Here is a 6,383-nt window from a genome sequence, read left to right as displayed (position 1 = left end):
CCGATTTCGGTTTTTTCCCAATCAGAGTTTAAAATATTGGAATTTTCATAACTGGCCGACAACAGTTTCTAGTACTATTATAATTAAATACTCATAATTCGTACAACGATTGCTTGCATCATCGATTCGGTTTTAGATGGCTGATCACATTCATGTTAATGTTTGAAAGTAAACAAAATGGAAATGTGCCTTTAATTGCTCCGATTGCACGTCCATTTTGACATTTTCAAAACATCGTCAGCGGCAGGGGGCTGAGGCGGTCCCTGGACCATGTCTTACTGTTTTTCATTTCAGAATGTTGGCAGCTCTGTGATTTCCAGGTGTGGGTATCAGGAATCGAGGCATAGATTAAAAGCAATCTTAACTATTTTTTACTCTGTTTTAGTATCCAGGCTGATAAAACCATTACTGTAGATTCCTAAATGTAGCGTGGAATTAATTATCGCATAATTTCGCGAGAAGCACAACAATTAAATCACTCGCCTTCATTTTTATGCTGCTGAAATCTATGTTATAACTCTTGATCAACAGTCCATTTGCGAATTTTTATTCTCGTGATTTGATGTTGAAGAGCCCATCTGCGATAAAAAGTACTCGCAAAAAATAAGGAATATACAGGGGTGTTAGCCAAAATAATTTCATGGTAATGATGATGAAGGAAGCCCTGTTCTCGCCAGGGCTCGGGGATATAAAACACAAAACTCAATGGATAAAAATCATATCCAATCACAAATCATGTGAGATCATATATTTTTACGCCTATGAAAATTATCTTAATATTGGAAGAAAAACACTTCTTAGCCTGATTTGATAATTTGCACCAGATTTGGAAATTCGCAAGAACATAAATTTTTTCTGTAAATATTTTTTACGCTTATGAGGATTGTCCAGTCTTGAAAACAACTTCCAATCGTGATCACAGGTACTTGTGGACAGGACCCCCCCCCCCCCAACTATACACCCCTGGTCAAAATATTTTTTTTTCTTTTTTTCTCAAGAATTATGTTTCTAGTACTTATTTACAATGTATTCCATATGAAAAACCCAAAAAATAACATAGATTTAACGATTTACCAAAAAAGTCATACCCTGGTATTATAAAATAGAGAAGGTAAGTCACTTCGGGTTGTTAATTCGGACCCCTCTTGAATATCGGGCCTAAAATATCATATACCTATTACATGTCACCAAAATGTCTAGTCATGCCTTAATTCGGTAGAGGTTTTTGTCGTAAATCGTGCCATTTTATCAACCAAACATTTTTCTGTTATCCCTTTATTAACCGTCAAACGCCAAAAATCCAGAAATGTCAAAGCAGAAATTACGGAAGTGACGAAAAAACGACACCTCGTAGTAATTTACTACAGGAACGATAACTCCACTTCTGTACTCGGAGAGTTCCGAATGTAATAGAACCAACGGAAAGAGCCGAAATTTGCGAAAAAAAAAGTACGGGAAATATTTCGGCGGTTGTTTTAAAGCGCAAAAAATAAGGAAAGAGATGAAATTAAGCAAAGGTATTCAAAATGAGTGAAAAAAATATTTCTTCTTTATACATCTGGTTACTAGAAAATTTTGAAGCTTCCACAGGCACTGAATACGTTGATTTACAGGACATTATAACAAAATTCAAGGGTACAGTGACTGGTCTTGCAGTAGGAAATATAATAAAGAGGTTATTTGAAAATGTCACAATAATACAAGTTCGCCCAAAAGATGACTGGTCAAAATTGACAAAGAGATATTTGGGAATCTCGTGGAGAAAATCCCCACTGTCTGATGTTCCTTTCAGTGAAATAAGTTCAATTATCCCAGAAGATTTTTTTTTGCTTTCAAAGACTGCAGACTGTATTAAATTAGGTCATTTTACTGGTGACATAATAAACAATAACAAAGTAATGATTGAAATTTCTCTGAAAAGTGATAAAATTTGGCATATGAATATTCGTGGAAGAACTATTAAACCAGCAAGTCTTGGCATCAATGAACAAAATGAACATTACAGTTTCAGCACAATATTCCAAATTATAAGACACCTTTCTTTTTGCAAAGGGGCTGAGAAAATTGGGGAAAATAAAAAGAAAACTACCTTTTTTGAAGAGCACTTGTCCAAAGTTGGTGATGAAAATTTCAGCAGTATTTGCTTCCGCTCAAAAAACTGTATAAATGTTTTACCAATTCAAGCTGCGACAAATATGTCATTTATCTGTACCTTTTGTAAAAAACTCCAGAGATCAACTAAATATCAATCTGATAAAAATGAAGAACAGTCTGAATCAAATGTTGAAAAAAAATCATTCTTCAAAAATACAAATAATTGCAGATGCAATCCAAGTGAACTCTGTGTGGAAAGTGATGATTTGCATAATACAGTTACATTGTGTGAAGCAGACAATAAAGACATGTCTGAACTGTTGAGCAAAATTTTTCCTGATTGTACTGACAAAATGAAAACATTTTTAAAGTCACAAAAAATAGCACTTGATAGACATCCCAATGGGAGAAGGTGGAATAGGGATGTAGTTCGGTTATGTTTAAATTTGTGGTGTAGAAGCCCTCGTGGTTACACAGATTTAAGAAATAGCAAGTTTTTGGTTCTTCCCTCTCAAAAACTCCTACAAAGAGTTAAAAATGAAGTTCATCAAGAGGCAGGATTCTCTAAAGAAGTGCTTCATTGGATGAGGAATGAAGCCCAGCTGAAGAAAATTCCACCAGAGGGGTTTGAGGGCGGCCTAATATTTGACGAAATGTCTGTGCAATCAGACCTACAATTCAAGAAAAAAGATGGTGAAATTCAATTAATTGGATTCTCAGAATGCACTCCTGAGTCCATTGTTTTTAACCAGATCTCGTCAAGTAAAAGACAGTTACCTTTAGCAACACATGCCCTCCAACTCCTGTTTTTGGGGTTTACAGGGTTCAGATTCCCATTTGCCCATTTTCCCTCAACTACAGCCTCAGGACATGAACTTTACTTGTTACTTTGGGAATCCGTGAATATGTTATCAAGTTTTGGTTTTAAAATACAGTATATAAGTACCGATGGGGCTCAGTCCAACAGAGACTTATTCAAGCTTTTACTACCAGAATTTAGCACAATGAACCCAGTACCTGCTCATTCAAAAACATATATTGTCTAGATAACCCCCAAATTTTTTTCATAATGGACATCTCCCATGTGATAAAAAAATTCGCAATAACATATTGAAAAGTGGTACTGATGCTAGCTGCAAGAGACATTTAATGCTCGGTGATAAGTACATTGAGTGGAATCATTTTAGGAAAGCTTATGTATGGGACATATCATCTCATGCATTTCCAGTACACCATAAATTATCCCAAGAACACTTGTTTATGACACCTGAGGCCAAAATGAGGAATCACTTAGCTGAGGATGTACTAGATGGGAATATGCTACATCTCATGGAACTTTATCAAGATAGTCTTGGTTCAGAAGGGTCACAACTGGATGTGACAGTTAAACTCCTAAAATGTACTAGTGTCCTCATTAAAAACTTCAGAGATACTAGACCTGTCACTGATGTAAGTGATGATCGTTTGAAAGAAAATCATGATGCAATGGATTGGTTCGTACATTGGGAGAATAGCATAAAAAAACAACAAAACAATAAAAAATAAAGAAAAGCATTTAATTTCACACCAGACTAGACAAGACATTATATCATCTGTGCTTGGTTTTGAGGAGCTCTGTCTTTACAAACTGAAAAAATCAAATGCCTCCATTATTCCATCAAGAACAAACAGTGATGTTATAGAAAATGTTTTTTGTCAACAGAGGACACTACATAATGGGGCTAATACCAATCCTACCTACCTAAGATACTGCAACACAATGAATTCTGTTATTCTAGGACACGCCTCTGTATCGAGGAAATCAAACACTGGGGGAGCCTCGGGAGGTGCTGAATTGCCAGAACAACATCCAAAAAGAAGCTCAGAAGGAAAGATATGGCATACTAAAAGGTTTCTGAAATAATATAAAGTACATTATTATACATGTATTTCACAATCAATCATAAAAAGTATTTATAGACAAATTTTAGGTACATCATAGAAACATATACAGTGTAAATAGAAACTTATCTAAGTAATGAATTTGCAGATATTTTTTAATTTTTGATATAGATAATGGCCAACCTATCAATGTAATACTGTCACAGAAGACTTGGCCTCTTTTGTGTATACAGTACTAGTATTTCTCACATGAATTATAACATGAGGTCCATGGGCTACAATCCTCACCTGACTCACTGGTCTTGCTATTAATTCTTAATCAGGATTTCTCTCCAGCTCCTATGTGCAACTTTGATCTGACACTTCTGTTGGTCCCACCCTATTTTGAGAAAACTTGAATATAAACTACCAGAGAGATGCTTCCACAACAAATACTAATCATGCATTTACTATTCTTGAGAAAAGGTTAAATATTTTTTCCAATGGTTTTTCTCTGTAAAATTATGACATTACAAAAAACAGAATTTTCATATGGAAAATCCACTGAATTAACATTAAAATTAACATTAGAAACATTTAAATATTTTCTGCACCTAAATTTGGAGTTAATAAATTTCAGACCAGATGACATACCTAGTAAGATCTTCCTCTGTCATGTTCAAATCTCTGTCAGCAGATGTTTTTCTTTTCTTTCCTTTGCCCTTCCCTTTACCTTTTCCTTTGCTTGATGTTCTCTTACCTCTTTCTCTAGGTTGTGGTGAAAGGCCAGGTCCAGATGATACAGAGCCAGCGGGAGTCAGATCAGCATATGAAGGTTGAGAGTTACTAGGTCCTGCCTGTTCAGTGTCAAGTACAGATTGATTGGATGCATGAACATTTTCTAGAATTCCATCGACAAGCACTTTTATGATATCATCCTTCTTTTGCTTCATAGTAGCTTTCAAATTAAAATGCTGACATATTGAGATCAAATCCTTTTTGGTAAATGAATGTTCAGTAAAGAATTTTTCATTTTGTAAAAGTTCAGATTTTAACCTTAATAATGAAACTTCTTTATTGCTAGAGTCATCTTCTGAGAAAAATTTCATGTTGAAAGTTTTCACAACTGTTTTTGACCTTTTCATGACCTTTTTACGCAGTGCGACACTCTTCTCTTTTTTCAAAAATGTTAAGAAATCTCTTCGAAACTGACTTAAATTTACTTTGAGGAATAAAGAGACAACTGCTTGGAAAATCTCTGTGTAACTATCACAGGTCATGACCATTGAAGACAAAAGATCAGAAATATCTTCAGTTTGATTTTCATTCAATTGATTTCTCGACTTCGCAACACACTGAATCCATGTGTCAAAAATATAAGAACTATCGAGTATTTCTCCCTTAATAGAACTGAATAAATATTTTCTATCATCAACTAGCTTATCATGAGTAAGTTTTTCACGGCATAATAATTCAAGTTTTTGGAAAAAACTAAAGGTCAAATCAGACACATTAGTGAGACTCTCTCTGTCATTTTGTCTGTGTTTAACTTCAAGTAGAGTCTCCGGCTCTACTGCTGTAGCATTTAAATGATCAAATGAAGTACACAATGAATTGAGAATTTTCATTTGTGATTGAAATCTTGACAACTCTGTTTCTTTACCTTTGGTGAATAATATATTTCTGATTTTTTTTGACAAAGTATGTTTCAATTTGGCTAATATGTACCCACTTATGTACCTTAATTTCCCTTTTCCTGCAGAGTCAATTTCCAGGTCAGACTGAACAGTTAGCTTTTTTACAGGCTCAGGGGCAGATAACTGAAGATAGGAAGAAAGCTGAAGAAAAAATTCTTTCTCTATCTGAAACATAACTGCAGTTAAAAGCTGAAATGCTGGCCCTTCAGAATTTTGCTCATAATAATTAAGCAAGGATTTTGCACTTTTTTCATAATCATCTGAGTTAAGATACTTGTTGAATCTAATAAAATAATCATTTCTATGCTTCTGAGAAAAAGACATTTCCCCTTCAGGAAAAATATTCAGTCCTATGTCTTCCATTATTGAAAATTGCTCATGAAACCAGTCATCAAAATATTTATAACTTTTGCAGATTGCATCCCTGAAACTGAAAATAATTGTTTCTACTGGTGTGTCAGAATATTTCTGCACTGCAGAGTCCAAAATGAGTTTTGATTGTGAAAACTGATCAGGAAGTGCATTTTGACCAGGATCACTAAGACTATTGTCTATGAATTCTAATTCTTCAATCTCTGAATCAGAAAATTCTGAATCCTCATTCAAAACTTTTGACTCGATAGCATCATCAGTGTCTTCAGATTTATGACCAGTATCTGCTGTCAGAGTACTAATGTCAACATTATCCCTGCAACAACTTAGATCACATTTCACAATGCCAATTGAAAAACT

At 34.6% G+C, this 6,383-nt stretch overlaps 1 long non-coding RNA gene across 2 annotated transcripts; it reads right to left on the bottom strand.

Moving 5' to 3' along the window:
- Positions 1-3,861: 3,861 nt before the first annotated feature.
- LOC134259265 (uncharacterized) lies at positions 3,862-6,039 on the bottom strand. 2 transcript variants are annotated; one of them, XR_009990312.1, is made up of 4 exons: positions 5,695-6,039; positions 4,609-4,811; positions 4,264-4,354; positions 3,862-3,988 (listed from the first exon to the last, which is right to left on the bottom strand). It is a non-coding gene; the product is annotated as an uncharacterized LOC134259265 (long non-coding RNA). The 2 variants fall into 2 exon arrangements; XR_009990311.1 differs by having other exon boundaries at positions 4,609-4,912; positions 5,695-5,717.
- Between the last annotated feature and the right edge of the window lie 344 nt (positions 6,040-6,383).

This window comes from Saccostrea cucullata, unplaced genomic scaffold (genome assembly GCF_032062105.1).
Source record: "Saccostrea cucullata isolate Sc308-1 unplaced genomic scaffold, CSIRO_AGI_Scuc_v1 ctg13057, whole genome shotgun sequence".
NCBI lineage: Eukaryota > Metazoa > Mollusca > Bivalvia > Ostreida > Ostreidae > Saccostrea > Saccostrea cuccullata.
The sequence above is the reverse complement of the archived record's forward strand: the minus strand, read 5'-3'. Positions and strand labels throughout refer to the sequence as shown.